A 16,363-nucleotide genomic window follows, 5' to 3' on the forward strand; every position below is an offset into this window, starting at 1 on the left:
CCTGCAGGCCAAAGGATTGATTACCCTGACATCTACTCCCTCCCAGGAGTCTCTATGACACTGCAAACCTTGCTTCCATTGACAGGTTGCCATAACAATAAAAAAAAAAATATATAGGAAATAAAGCCCATATAAGAAAAGGCCTTACACTGAGGCTTCCACTTGACTTTGCCAGGGGACAGAAAGTGATTTCTGCAGGTTAACAATTCAGTGATAAGTTAGTCATATATGTATGAAATATGCGGTTATGCATCCACAGTACTTTGATAACACTGAAGATACTCATTTGGCAGGAGGAGGCTGAAATGCCTCCTACATGACTGAAGGACCAAGGGTCTGTAATCTTAAGGAAAATGCAGGGGAGAAATATTAATAAATCCCAGGCAAATCCCAAACAATACCAAGGCCTGCACGTTTCTTTCAACTATAATCCTGTTCTGCAAAAGCAGGCTGAGGATATAGTGGTTGTTTAAGATGTCAGGGGGTGTGAATAGATCACTTTGACAACTAAATTAAGGATGAAAAATATTTTTGGGTATCATAGCATTGATTTCCCTTCCAATGAGAGCCTCACCTGCCTCTGAATCTCTAATATTAAAGATTATGGATCAGCATGGAAAGAATATTCTGGATGATCCAATGTACCTTTCAGTGTGCAGAAGAATGAATTTGATTTCGTAGCATTCTCAAAAGGATTTAGAGTTACAAAACTAAATCAGTATTATTTTTGTGTATGAAGCAATAAAAATGAGAGATGCCCTGCTGAGCCTGGATTGCCAAGTCCTTGCTAGAAACCAACCATGTATTAACAATTTTCAAATACAGAGCCACAACAAGATGTAAGTGTGGCAGGAAGGAATCATCATAACATTTCAGAAACTGCTGCTGTCACTCCTGCTGTAATTTCTCATTTATAAGGGAACTTGTACTTTGGAAAGAACCAGCTCTGTCTCTTACACTGTGACAAGCCAGGCTCAGCTAAAAATAGCAACCAGCAAGGAAAAGAAAATAAACACATCCCACACCAGCCTTTGAAAAGTCCTTTGTTCCCCACTGATTTCAGCTGAAAATGCCCACAGAGCCATGCACGTTACCTGTTGAATTTGCAGACAACCCCAACATGGGAAGAGATGAGGATCTTGACTCCACGTTTCAGAAGGCTGATTTATTATTTTATGATAGATATATTATATTAAAAGAAAATTATATATTAAAACTATACTAAAAGAATAGAAGAAAGGGTTTCATCAGAAGGCTAGCAAGGAATAGAAAAGAATGATAATAAAATCTTGTGACTGCTCACAGCCTCGACACAGGTGGCTGTCACTGGCCATCAAGTAAAAACAATTTCATATGCTGGGTGAACAATTCTCCAAATCACATTTCAAAGCAGCAAAACATGGAGAAGTTAAGATTCTCAGCTTCTCAGAAAAGATCCTAATGAAAAGATTTTTCATAAAATATGTCTGTGACACGCTGCTGGACACCACAAAGAGCTCCCATGTCTCCAGGCTCACTTGGGCTTGTAATTAAAAGAAAAGCTGCAGCTGTTGAGCAATGGACACAATCTCAGCCTCTCTGTGCCCCCTCCTCAGAGCCACTTCTGCTCCTCCTTCCCCCTTGCACCTCGTTTTGTTACAAGATCAATTTGGGGCGTGCAGGTTTAGAGCTCAGGATCCAGGAGATGAGGAGCAAAGGCCCTCTGACAGGCTGAGAGGTGATGTGCAGGTGTCACAGCCTCTGACACAGACCTGAGCCCTGATGTGCCCACACCACCTGTGCATCTTTTATTCTCCCCCGGCACCAAGACAGATGTCAGTCACATAGCCAAAGGACACAGGAGAGCCACGGGGACGAGAACCTTCCACAGTGGCAAGGCTTCGTGCTGTTCCTGTAATTTTTTGTCTGGCAAGTGAAATGTATTTCACCAGAAGGTGGGAAAGGACTTGGAACAAAATTGATCTTGGCTGAGCAAACATTTGACAACGTTCTGTGGGAAACAACCATCTGTCTTGGGAGATATCAACTCCAAGAGATATTGATGGCACTAAAAATATCCGCCTTAGTCCACAGTCCCACAGCATTCAGCTTTCAAGTGTGGAAAGCTTCAATCCTTCAGCAGTAAACCTTTCTATTTATTATTATTTTGGGAGTGTTGACTTACCAGGTGGTTGGTGAAAGGTTTGTTTGAGATGCAGCCACATGAGTTTCTGGGGCCTGGGATGAGTGGAAACTAGAGAGGAGCTGCAGAGAGGTAATTAATATGGATTAAATGGAAAAAGGGCTTTGTGCTCTGCTTCACAAGTACAGACCGTACACTGAGATGGATGTCTCTATCTCAGAAGAGCTTCCTGGAGCAGTTTGGCAGGCTGGTTTCTTCTGAGAAACATGAGAAAAAAAACAGTACTCTTTGAAAGAAACTTTTAAAACATACCATGAATTCAAAACAGCTCTTCCCTCCTCACTGTCAAAGAGGCTAACAGATTTATTGAAGCTGACAAACAGTCCCCATCCCATGAATCATTAAGATTTAGACCATTTTACCTTCCATGTGTCACTAAAAATCAAGATAATACAAAGTTCTCCAAGGAAAAGGGGAAGATGGGGCAGCTCAACGTCACCAATGGATGCTCTGCACAGAAGGTGTCACATCCATTTTTGTATCTGTGATTTGCCAGTCTCCTGCTACCCAGGCAGGTGCTTTTCCATGGGCCTGTGAAGTAATAGTTATTTTTACCACAAACTGGAGATCTTTTTCCAGGGCAGATTTCATTTTGGAAAAGGCAGTCTCTTGGCCATCAGGGGTCTCTGTAGGGAATATCAGAGATGAGAGGACTACAGGCAAAAAAGCCTTGAGTTGTTCTTCCATACCTGCTCCAGTGTCTCTCGCTCTCTCCACCTGTGATTTGTACAAACTCCCCTCCCCAGCTACACCAACACCCAAATTCTCTCACAAAGAGGGAACATTCACATTCCACATTCCCTCACAAGGAGTCCCAGCTACAGCAAGAACAAGATCCTCATTCCACAGGGACAACCTGCATTTCACTCTTTAAATCCCTCCCCCATCATATATCCTGGGATAATTTTTAGGGTTGGTTGTTTTGCTTTTGGTTTTTTTTTTTTTTTTTTCCATTTTCTGGTGGTTTTCTCCTTCTGGGAGGGTGTCAGTAACAAGGGAGAGCCAATAAAAAGTGCTGCGCACTTGAGCCAAGAGGAAGGACAAATGATCCTTCCTGCTGACACCCCCTGGCTCCAGGGACTGCCCACCACAAATCCCAGAGCTGGATCCACTTTCTCCACCTTTAGTGTCTGCCAAAGAGGATCTCTGTTCTGTGCCCAGCATGGCAATCCCATGGGAATTCTTGCAGAATGCCTTGCAGAAGGATGACTGCTCAGTACACTCAAAGAAATAATGCTGAATTCTGTCAGACACTGCAGTGATGGAGGTAGAAAATGCAATGACTGCCTCATGCAGACAGACTCAGGTGGGTAAAGGAAAGGGGGTGCCCCAGTACAGGGACTGAAAAGGAGAATTCCCACTCCTGGAGTAGTTTAGGGGAAAAAAACCCACAATAAAACACTTCAGGAAACAGTAACTTCATGGAATAGTGACTACTACATGTCAGGGAAAAGGGAGTCAGGGTTTGTTTCCTGGGCAACTGGAGAACCAAAATGATACTGGATCACAGTCAGGGAAGGAGTGGAAACATCTGAAATACAAAGCAGGAAGGAGAAGGGATTTCTTCCTGCAGATACAGCACGAGAAGGAGAAAAAAGGTTGATAGGATGCATGCTTTTTAATGATTTTTTTTCTTAAGTTGGGTTTATTTGCATGACAGTTCTGAAATAAGACAAGGTACAGAGAAGGACAATACTGCATAATGTGAATGAGGAAAGGCAACTATTTGGCTTTTTCATTTAAATGCATGAAAACCTCTGTGAGGTCTGTGTGTGTTGAGAGGATGGGTATGAATTTAGAAAAAATACGCTGAAGTAATAGGTGACTCCAGTGAGAGAACAAACAAGCTCAAGGCTCATAAGCACAGCTGAAATTAGGAACTGTGCTAATAGTCCCAAGCTGTGTTTCAGGTTGAGGCTGAGTGAGGCACGGACTCAACAGACACGTCAGCAAGACAGAATTTAACACCAGAAAATCCTCTGTAGTTCTCTGGAAATGAAATGTGAGGCTACAGCCAGAGGGGCCTGGCTGCAGGGATGGGGTGGATGCAATTGCTGTGGAATGCACCTCCCATCCACAGGGATCTCCTGGTCCCACTGAGGTGCGAGTCTGTCGCAGACATCTTTTCATTAAAAATCCTTTCTTAGCATTTTTCCTTCTGAGAAGCTGAGAAGCTTCAGGAACAAAATGTAAACAATGATTATCTACTGCTGTGGAATGCAACAGGTGCATCTGTGATTGGTCTCATCTGCTTGTTTGTAATTAATGGCCAATCACAGCAGAGCTGACTCAGAGTCTGAGGCAGCTGCCTTTGTTATCATTCTTTTCTATTCTTAGCTTAGCTAGCCTTCTGAATTAAACTTTTCCTTCTATTCTTTTAGTGTAGTTTTAATGTAATATATATAATAAAATAATAAATCAAGCCTTCTGAACATGGTGTCAACATTCTCGTCTCTTCCCTCCCCTGAAAACCCCTGTGAACACCGTTACAGGTGTCCATGGGTAGTAAGATGCCAAACTGTCCCTAAGAGACACATCCTGCTGATCCTCTCTGCCACCCCCATCCCACTCTTTTCCCCTGGTAGCAGCACTGCCCTGCAAGGGAAGAATGCAAACTGGCAAAGTGACTGACTGTGGAAAGAGCAGAGGGAAGGAAAACCAACATATTCAGGCCTGGACATAGCCATGTTGAGGACAGGCACCCCAGAGGAAAGGACTTGGAGGTTTGGTGGTGGGAGAGAAGAGCACAAGCTTGGCTTCCTGCTTAGACCCCTCAACCTGTCCCCAGCCACCAGGGCTGGCTGCCACAGGACCTGTGGCTGCCTTCATCCATCCTGTCACAGACATCTTTCATGAAAAATCCTTTCCTTAGGATTTTTCCTCCTAAGAAGCTGAGAGGCCTCAGGAACAAAATGTAAATAATGGTTATCTGTTGCTGTGGAATGCAACAGGTGCATCTGTGATTGGCCCATGTTGGATGTTTGTAATTAATGGCCAATCACAGTCAGCTGGCTCGGGCTCTCTTTCTGAGCCACAAACCTTTGTTATCATTCTTTCCTATTCTGTTCTTAGCTGGCCTTCTGATGAAATCCTTTCTTCTATTCTTTTAGTATAGTTTTAATGTAATATATATGATAAAATAATAAATCAAGCCTTCAAAAACATGGAGTCAGATCCATCTCTTCCCTCATCCTAAGACCCCTGTGAACACTGTCACACCATCCTTCGAGGGTGACACATAGAAAACAGTTGGGAGACACTGGATTGCTGCTCAAGAGCAGAAGATAATCAGTGGTGCCTTACCAACAGGAGATGTTGCTGGCTTTGTATCATCTTCCCCAGATGTCACAAACAAACAGGTTTCCTTTGGGCAAGGAAAGAGGGAAGATCATCAAAACTCACAAAGCACAGGCTGGTCTGAAAACGAAATTAAAATAATAAAATCACAGAATGGTCTGGGTTAGAAGGGATCCTAAAGATTACCTCATTCCATCCCTCTGCTGTGGACAAGGACATCTTCCACTACACCAGGCTGCTCAGAGCTCCATTGAACCTAGCCTTGAACACTTCCACAGACAAGGCATTCACAAGTTCTCTGGGCAACCTGTTTCAGTGCTTCACCACCCTCACAGTCAATTTCTTCCTAATATCTAATCCTTAGATAACTCCTTATTCCCAAATCTCCAAAAACCAAATCTAGAAGAAGAAGACAATTAATATAAGGAACCACATATGGTCACCAATAATACTTGGATTTCACTTGTCCTGGTCAAACCAAACTATTTATGCCACATCATCAAATATATCATATCTGTGCATTTTTTATTCAGTAATGATTTATTTATACATGACTGTGGTGCACCCTGAAACATGCAGCTAATTAACTAATTAATTAACAGCCACCTGGGATGGCAATTAAGACAACAAAACCTGGAGCAAATCCATAAGCCTGATCATGGGTTGTACATACATGAATCACTGAAAACAGGCAGCCCTGATAGTTTTTTAAGGAGAAAACATGCATTTCAAACTGAGTGAAGGGAGGATATCCAGGACTGACACATGTGAGAAAACAGGCTCTGGTTGTGCAGGGAGCTGCAGGCTCGAGGTCCCCAGCCTTCAAGTTGGCTGAGTAGCAGCACAAGGATCTGCCTTTCAATATCCATCAAAGAGCTGGAACTCTTTTATCCCATGGAAGAATGGCTTCCCAGTGCTGTCCCTCAAAGTTATTCTGCCAACAGACCACAGGAGGTTGTATCCTCCACAGACCGGAGGTCTTGTGATAAAGAACTACTGATCTGCCTGAGATCACTAAACCAAAGCAAAGGCAAGCAAAATTTGGGTGAAAGACTCCACACTCTGTGCACATGCAGAAGGGCTGCTAAGTTGATACAAAGCTTTCTGATATGGTACGTTGGGAAGGATGAAACTTTGACAAGAAAGTCTCACAGATATGTATGCTTAGCAGAAAGATTTTCAAATGTAGAATCTGAAGAAGGAATAGAGATGGAAGCCATTTTTGATATAGAAGAATAATAGATGTGCAGATTGACAATTGCTGAGCCAGTCTTACTGGATAACCAAGGAGGCAAAGGGTGTGTTAGTTAGAAGGGTTTTAATGACTTAGAGCAAAGGATAAACCCACCTCAAACAGAAGATGTTTTCACCAATCAGAAAGATAGCACAGGCAAACAAGCCTGCCAATGTGGCAAGTAGAAAAAGGTCTCAGAATTTTCCACTGCAAGAAAACTGAAAAACATCTTCTAGCTTAAACTGTAATGTATTAACTTTTAGTGATTGGAGAACAGTAACATGAATGTGGTAATTATAGTAGTTATGATAGGCTATAGATAAAAGTTAAGGTATAGAGTAGTTCTACTGTATTAAGATGCTCAGCAAAGTCTATAATGCATTGTAACCTAAACTCAGGGTCTCCAGGCCTGCCTGCAGCTGGAGCTGACAGCTGTAGGCACAGGCTCTGCCACCCACCTCCCTGGGCTGCTGTAACCTCTTGGATGGAATAAACTGCATTTTGGAGAGCCCCTGGAGTCCCACGTCTCTCATTCAGGCTCTTACAATGGCACCTACTGGGTTTGAGGCTCTTGGGAGTTTGGTGCCTTCCCTCCTTTGCTTCCATGAGAAATTACAAAGACTGGGCACTGCTGTGCATGTGCTGCTGATGGGTGAGTTTAATCCTGCTGGAAATGCAGAGGTGGGCTGCAAAGGATGAACTGTTTCCTGCCCGCATTTCAACTCCTTCATGCCTGCTCAGGGGTTTTGCCTAAAATCAGTGACAATCTGCCCACGTCTGTACCTAATTGCCACAAACATGTGAAAACAGACCACAGCATAGTTAGCAATCCTCCCTTCATTATGCCAGTGTTCCTCTCGTAGCATAATCATGGATCAAGACACATCATTCTCTTCTCACTGTTTTCATTTTGCAAGTTTAGCTTCTTTTGCCACTAGTAAAGATCACAAAAAGAAAAGATAAAAACAACATAAACCACCACCTTTTGAAGGCTGAGTCTGTCCATGCAGGAGTTAATGACAAACCCCTGAGTGCAGAATCACACTCTGCAGTAGCCAAAACCAGCAGGAATAAAAAGGACACTGTTTGAAAGAAAATTTGGTGCCCATCACAGGCAGCTCAGAGTCTGCACATCATCAAGGGCCAGTTTTCACTAGGATTATTAGTTAACCAACCATTTCCTTCCTCACTGGCTTTTAACCATTTGTTGTTTATAGAGCAGCCTGGGAAGTTCTGTAATAGACACTAAAGCATTTAGGAAGCAGCAGGAGTCACTCCACAGCAGTAAGTTAAAGCTCAGCATGTGCCTTTCAGCTGGAAATGATAAATCATCCCTGGAAACATATAGCTGACTCATGAGCTGGAAGACAGAAAACAAGAGGGCACCTCTCCTGCACCCCATGGAGAGGAACTGCTGCCAACTGCCAACCATCATTCCAGGTGATGTAAATGCAGACATTTTTGCTAATCTTATGCTAAGTTTGATTTCAGATTTTGCTTTTGCCTGCACAGCCTGTTATTCACTCCTCTCTTTCCTCCCTGCCTTTGAAGGTTGCCTGCCCTTGGGAATCTCTTCCTCCTTTATCCAAAACCATTTGCATTCTTCATCAAAATGTTGCTGACAGAGTCTCCTATCCCACCATCCCCAGCTTGCCATTCACTGCATGTTTTTTTGAGAAATAAAAATAAAGCAAATTCAAAATGTTAATAAAACTTATGATCCAGAGACAATATTTGCTTTGACTATTTTACAGAGAATTTAAGAAGCTGGGATCTCCCAGTTTTAGGAACTGAAAAGCTGTTTTACATAGTGCGCTGCCTTTTTAATAGAACTGTTCAGAAAATGCTGGTCTGAAATCTGGAGTATTTATTCCAGGACTAGTAAGTACCAGCAGCTGTGTGTGAGGTTTTGAAAAGGACAAAGGATATTTGTGATTTGTGTCCAGTTTATTCTGTAAAGCAGCTTTGGATTTAGGAATGAGTCCAGACAAATTTCAGCACTATGCCATTTTACAGGGCAGCAAAGCCAGTGGCTGGCTGACACCTCTGAGGGCTGGAGCACTGATTCCTGTGCCAGACAGGCTGGTGGAGGTGAGAACAGCCAGGGCTTCCCAGGCTTCCCATTCCCAGCCATTGGAGGCCTGGCCACCTCTCATGGAGAACAAAGGCAAGTACCCAACAGTGGTTTAGTATCAGTTATCAAAACTCCTCTGTCCTTTGGCAAATTGGATTTTCAGGACAATTTAACTATTTGTGCCTCCATCTGGTCTGTTTGATGCTGTCACATTCCAACTCTAAATGAGTTCTGTTTTGGAACAGCAGCACTGGCAATGGATACACAGATCCTGCAATGAGATCACCACAGTTAGCAATGCAGGGGAAGTCCAGCTCCTGAGACCTGAGCCAGCAGAAGGGCTGCACATCAGAGCTGGATTTCCAGGCTCTCTCAAAGCTGAATTCCTCCTAGCACAAGGACCAGCAGTCCCAGAATAGCATCGTGTTTGCCATCTCTCAACCAGAAAAATCTCACTTTGGACAACCTGTGAGTAAGTGTGAATCCAATCCCAAAGCTCTGACACCACAGTTTCCAGAAGTGACTCCTCTGCTCATCCCCTGCCGTGGACAGGGGTGCTCCTGCATTCGAGGCTGGAATCCAGCCAGCTCTCACTCCAGGTCCTGTGATCTAGCAATGAGCACACCTGCCCTTTGCTCTCAGCTTTGCTTCTCTCCCATACAAAAAAATCCCAGTGTGATCAGCCATTCTCACAGCTCAGAGTGAGGGAGGTGAGCACCAACCACCCACACTGTACAAATACTCCTGCCTGCCGCTCCAAGAGCTCCGTGCCTTTCTTCCACCTTGCCTCTTCTCACTGGAGTTCAGAAAAATGCCTCTTGCTTAAAAAAAACCCAAACCAGTCTCATACAGAGAGAAACCTGGCCAAAATTGGCCATGCCAGTGCACTTGCCTTTTCCCCAGAGAGGAGGATGCAAAAGCAAACAAAACATGGCAGATGCTTGTCACGGTGTTTAACGTGCTGCTGGAAGGGGTTCAGATCCTGTTGTGGTGAGAGCTCAGAAATCTACAGTGCAGAAGCCAAACACTTCAGGATGAGCTTTTTGTTTTGAAATACTTCCAGATGATGTGTCACAGAAATAATTTAGGCAAGAACACATTTCCCTAAGCAAGACAATGACAGAACATTACGCTTGGCAGTTACTCTGAAACCGCACTACCTGAAAAGGCAATTCCTCCCCTGAAATAGACTATCAAAATAATTTGATTTTTTTTTTCATCAAAATGCAGAAAAGATAAAGAATACTACGGCAAAATGCCTTCAGATGGACATACAGGCTGTCCAGCATATACAGAAATTTGGAAATTTCAAGTGGTCTTCATCTTTTCCAAAATTTTTGAGTTAATACCTTCCTACCTTAGCTTGTTTTAAAAACTGCAGTGACACACATGGTTAAATTCTCAGCTATATTAAAATACTCCGAGTGAATGCAAAGAAAAAAAAAAAAACCTGCTCGTAGTTTGTACATGTTGCATTATATCATCATTTGACTTCAGGATGTTGGAATTTGCTTTATCAGAATTTGACACTGTCCACTTGACTGAAACACACAAAAAATGTAATAAAACCACCAAAAATGTCATGCCTGTGAGCTTCAAAGCAGCACAAAGCTTGACTATTTTAACACCTTTTTTAATCTTACAAGAACTGCTTACCCATTGATTCAGCCTGTTCACCCAGGATCATTCTGTCACTGCTGCTTTGAGTTTTAATGCATTTCTCTCTATGCAGTAATTGAAAATAAAACATAGATGCAACACAACATTTTACGGCCTCTGGTTATGGCTTCAGAGTTTCCTTGTGCTCGTTGTAGCACATCTCTTTAAAAATGTATAATGCTAATGAGAAACCAGCAGCCTGCTGGCCAGAACAGGTCTGCAAAGGTGTGGGACAGTTCAATAAGGGAAAATTTCTCTCCTAAGGAAAGCATGGACAGAAACTGCTTCACACTTCTGGTGTCAAGGTTTTGATTCAAGCACAGTGTCACAAGCGATGTACATCCAACTGCTCCTCCTGGTCAGGGCTCTCATGTCCCCAGGGAGGGAATTCTCTCTCTGGAAGATGGGCAGTGGTTGCCTGGTGTCTCTTACACAGTGCCCCACTAGGAAAATACAACAAAACTCACTCCTTGGCAAATGTGGAGCCATGTTCAACCTGTGACAGGAATATCCTGGAACAGTGCCCAGGGGACATGGCTGAAGTGGGCACCCCTAAATTTCCCAACAATAATGACACAAGCTGTGGGAAAATTTTCCCAGAGAAGAAGCAAATCCCATTCTTGTTCTAGCAAGATTTCCCACAGCAAAGTGCAATTCCAGAACAGAAACCATTTCATTGCCAAAGCAACAAAATTCAACACATTGTGAAACAAGTCACCAAAGTCCAGGATGTTATTTAAACACAGTAAGATTTTTTTAAATTTGCTCATTATATTCCGTCTCTTACTGATGCCTTCAGATTTTGCACGTTCCATTGAAGCAGTGCACTTCAATAAATCCCAGGGTGTGACCGGCTCTTTCAGGGCCTAGAGCACACTTGTTAAAACAGCTGACAAAGGAGACGAGGGATGGGTCTTTATTTGGAGATCCTAAAAACATTTACTGGCACAAAAAGGGCGCAGAGACAAAGACACAGCAAGGTGGAGACCACAAGGTTAAATATGGGGGGAAAGGGGTGGATCTGAGGGTCAAGGCCCAATGGGAACAGGGAAAAGTGATGCAGGGGAGGGGCAGCAAACTAGGAGAGCCAATGGGATAACAGGGGCGGAACACTGTGGCAAACTGGGGCCAATGGGGATCAGGAGAGGAGAGAACATTCTAGGGGCATACAAATATGGTAAAAGGGGGCTGAACAGGGGTGACATCAACTCAGTAAACCAATGAACCTTAAAACATTAACATGCACCCACAGAGGCCTATGGGAGGGAGGCTCTTCTCACCCTAACTGCGAAAAACCCCAATGACCTGTTTTTAAAATTTTTAAAGTTGAATAGTAATAAAATGGTTATAAAAATAGTAGTACAATTAGAGTAATAAACATTTGGACAATTAGGATTCGGACAATACGAGACAATAAAAACAGAGAGTTAGGGACAGTCCAGGTACCTCTTTCTGGGCAAAATAAGCCTGAAAAAGGACACCTGTCAATAGAGGACTAACCCTTAAAAGCAACAGCCTGTTGCATATTCATACACCTCATCCATGATGCATAAATTCCATTCAAACACAGGATTCTGTCTGGTCAGTGTCAGCTTCTTCCTCTGAATCCTGACAGCATCTTCAGGGCTGAGCAGGGCAGGAAGAACTTGATAAGGGAGCAATAAATTCTTTTTCTCTGAAGGATTTAGCAGCCCCAGGGAACCTATCTTGGCACAAGTCCTCTCTTTAAGAAAAGTATCTTACCTAGCATAGTTTCTATTTTAACATTATGTTATAACCTAAAACTATATTTAACACACTACTTAAAAAAGTTAGTACAGTATAACTTTCTAACATAACACATATAATATTCATTTTAATATTTGAAAAAGGCCAGTCATAAAATATACATTTTTCACACTTACTTTAGAGGGGTGTTTTTCCTTGCTTCTTTCTGCCCCTCCAGGGTTGAAATGTTGTAGCCACAGTGGCAGGCCTTTGAGCCTCCATATTCCATCTTTCCTCTGGGAAGAGGGAGGCAGAAAAGCTTACACTTTCTTCCTTTTTCTTTCCTGCAAGAAAATGTGCCTTCTCTCCAGGTCATATATTTCATAAGCTATTTTGGAAATTGTATAAGATGGTTTGGAAATCAGCAGGCAGATGTGTAGTAGCATTCAGGTTCCTCCTTCATGTTGAATTTAGGATTACGGGGGTCCAGGTATAATTTAATTTAAAAAATTAAAAGGAGCAAAGATAAGCAGTCAAAATTAGCATGCAAAGTACAAGCTGTATTTTTTCTGTGCAAATATTAATTTTACAGAAAATAAGTAGAAGTGGTATTCTTAATAAAACAGTTTTTCCTTTTAACCAAAGACTATTAAAACAAAAAGCTCTTTGAAAAAAACATCCTAACCAAATATATTTGACAAAATATCCAAGTCTTTCTTCTTTCATTGCTTCTTCCCCTTCCTCCACCCTGTTTTCTCTCCTTTAAGGGAATTGTTTTCTTTTCTATTCTTCTGTTGTCATATCTGAGGGGGCATTAGTGTTGTTTCCTTCAATACATTTCAGACAACCTGGCAGAAGATGTATTGCAAAGCAAATTAAGATCCAGGAAAGCCAGATGAAAGGCTAAAACAAGTTACTGCAAATCCAGTAAGATTTGGGACAAAAGCTGGAGTCAGAGCTGGTGCTTGGGGCCGCTCTGTGGGTGCAGTGTCAGGTCTTTGCTGGTCCCCTACCTTACCTGGGGGCAGGTTCCCCATCCCCTGTGTCACCAGGGGCTCTGTGCACCCACCCTGTCACCCCCCCAGGGCCTCCAGGCTCTGTTTGGAGCAAGAAGCAGCACACATCCCCATGCCCACTCAGCAGGAGCAGCTCCTTACAGTGAGAGTTGTTAAAATAAGCACTTATGTATCTGTTCTCTGCTTTTGACTCCAAATATAGTTCAGGAATGTACACAGAGGACAGATTATCTGCAGGTGGGTGGAAGTGTCTGCATCAGCTTCTTGGTCAGCAATGCCCAGCCAACAGCCTCAGCTGCTCAGCAGGCTGGAGAGGATTAACAAATCCAGGGCAAAAAAAGTAGCAAAAAAGCTTTTTTTTTTAATCTTTTTTTTCCCTCTCCTGTCCATGCTGCCTTCCTAAGTACCAGGAGAGTTAGGAACACGTTAAAGAGACTGCATTGTACCAATGTCACATTGCATCATTAAATTGCAGCTGTGCCAGCAGATAATTTAGATAATGACCAAGAGGCACATAGGAATTATCAGCCATGACTCCAAGGATGACAGGTTGATTCCACAATTTCCTAAGAGGCTGCATCTGTGAACTCCAAACATCCTTTTTATTTTTTGCCCTCCCACTCGGCAACCTTCAGAAACTGGAGTTTAGGTTTCTTTTAAGTTGATGTGCTACAAAGGAACCAAAAGAAAGCCTCAAGGGGAAGATATTGGCTTCAGCTATTTGATCCAGGTTTTTATGTTGCTATTCTAGGCCCAGTTCTGAGAAAAATAAATCCCTTTATCCTCCAATTCCCTACCTAATCAAAACTAGGCCATTTTACCCAAATAGCCAAACCATGTTGCTTAACGCCCACACTGATTTCAGCCCCCTGGGAGTCAGGTCTGAGAGATTTTCCTTTAAAGGACCAATCAGAAAGGACAGTAATTTGTAATTCGGCTGTTGCTGCTCTTATGAAGCTTTGTCTTGGTCACAAAATGTTACTCTTCCCATAAGGAAGGCGAGTGGCACAGCAGCATGAGCCCAGACAAGCATGCAGGAACCTTCAGGTCTGGAGCAGCCTCCCTTAGAGGAAAAATGGATTTGGTTGGTTTTGGTTGTTTTTGGAAGCCTTAAATGGAAGATTTCATGGAATAAACTATGAATTGTAATTAGCAATGTCTTCATTAGCAATGTCTTTGTCAAACACTAGGCTAAAAATGTCATTCAGCACCTTCAGCTGTATTCTACTTCTCAAAGGTTTTTTTTCCCTAAGTGCATGCATAAGCATAGGAAAGCAAAACCAACAGATGAAACAAGAGCATTACTGAAGATGATTGCACAGGAATCTTGGTTAATGAGCTTGTAGCACACCTTACTTTCTTGGCTTATCATCTTATTGCTACATCAGATCCCTTTTGCTTTAAAACACCAATAATTCCAAAATTCATGTGAACATCTCTTGTGCCTGAGCAGCAGAGTCACCACTGGGGTTGCTGTGGCAAACAAGCTGTTCTATCAGCCAGGAAAGGAAAGTGCTGTGTAAACACGGAGTAATTCCTCAGAGGACTGAAAATGTTAGAGCAAGGTGAAAACCTGAAGTAGCTTTACTCAGTGACAGGCAGCCAAACCCCATTTCTGCAGCTAATGGAGATCTGTTACTGCAGCACATTCAAATTTACTACTTTTTCTAGGAGCTACTCTTTATAGGTTAAAATGCAAATTTTACTTTTACTCACACTGGAGTGCAAGTCAAGGGAGGGTATTCTGCCTCTCTGCTGAGAGTCCACCTGCAGGGCTGTGTCCAGCTCAGGTCCAGCACAGGAAGGACATGGAGCTGTTGGAGTGAGGCCAGAGGAGGCCTCCAAGATGATCAGAGGGATGAAGCAGCTCTCATTGAAGAAAGGCTCAGAGATTTGGGGTTGTTCAGCCTGGAGAACAGAAGGCTCAGAGATGACCTAACTGTGGCCTTCAGTACCTGAAGGGAGTCTACAAGAAAGATGGAGAAGGACTATTCACAAGGGCCTGGAGTGACAGACCAAGGGGGACTGGCTTCAAACTGAGAGAAATTAGGTTTATATTGGGTATTAGGAATGAGTTCTTCCCTGTGAGAGTGCTTAGGCACTGGCACAGGTTGCCCAGAGAAGTTAGATGCCCCTGGATCCCTGGAAGTGTTCAAGGCCTGGCTGGATGAGGCTCTGAGCAACCTGGTATGGGAAAGGTGTCCCTGCCCACCTTTGGGAGATTGGAACCAGATGAGCTCTAATCTCCCTTCTAGCCCAGGCCATTTTATGATTCTATGAAATGCAAACCTACTGGAGTGACTTCAGTGACATTATCCTGCCTTCACCTGGACTGTGATCATTCTCTTCACACCCCCACAGCTGTGTCTCACACGGTGTCACTGAACTTACCACACCCACACATGCACCTTACGCTTTTAAAAAGCTCTTTGACCAAATCATCTTTTTACCCCACTGCAACAAAGCCACTCTAGAATTTTCAAGGCACTCAGCTTTCCAGCCAACCTGTTGGATGCCCTTTCTGAATACTGAAACAGGTGACTCCTAACAGCATGGCATGTATGAGAACATTGGGTAGAATCAGGTTTTGGCTCATTATTTGAGAGGGCTTTTCTTCATCACACCTTTTTTCACCTGAGTATGCCATGTAAAAGCTCTGCCTGTTGGTTCACAGGGAAGAATAAAGTCATTGTGCTACATTTCACAACCAAAATAACTAAATGGTGTCTGGTGAAATCCAAAATAACTAAATGGTGACTGGTGAAATCCTCATGCAAGAAACTATTTCTGGCAGCCCCCCAGGGCTGCATATTGGGCCCATGCTGCTCAGCATCACTGTCCATGATTAAGGGAGGAAAAAGAACAGATCCAAGTAACCACTAGTGATGTGTCACACATGATACATGACACACAAACATGCAGTGACACAGGAATTAGAAGGAGAATAAATAACAACAATGCCTAGCCAAGCAAAGGCAGAGAAAGCAACTGCTACTGGAGACACCTTTTAAGTTGTTCTATTGAATTCACAGCTAAAGGTAGCAACTGAGAATTTCCAGCCAGGTGGTTGAGAAAAGATCCTGCTGCTTCTCCTTGTCAAAGAGGGGATCAGCTGTCCATGCTGTGCTGTGCTTAACTCCTACCCCATGGCCTGGAGGCACCAAAACCAAGGGAGAACTTCAGAGCAGCCAACC

This window comes from Ammospiza caudacuta, chromosome 3 (assembly GCF_027887145.1).
Source record: "Ammospiza caudacuta isolate bAmmCau1 chromosome 3, bAmmCau1.pri, whole genome shotgun sequence".
NCBI lineage: Eukaryota > Metazoa > Chordata > Aves > Passeriformes > Passerellidae > Ammospiza > Ammospiza caudacuta.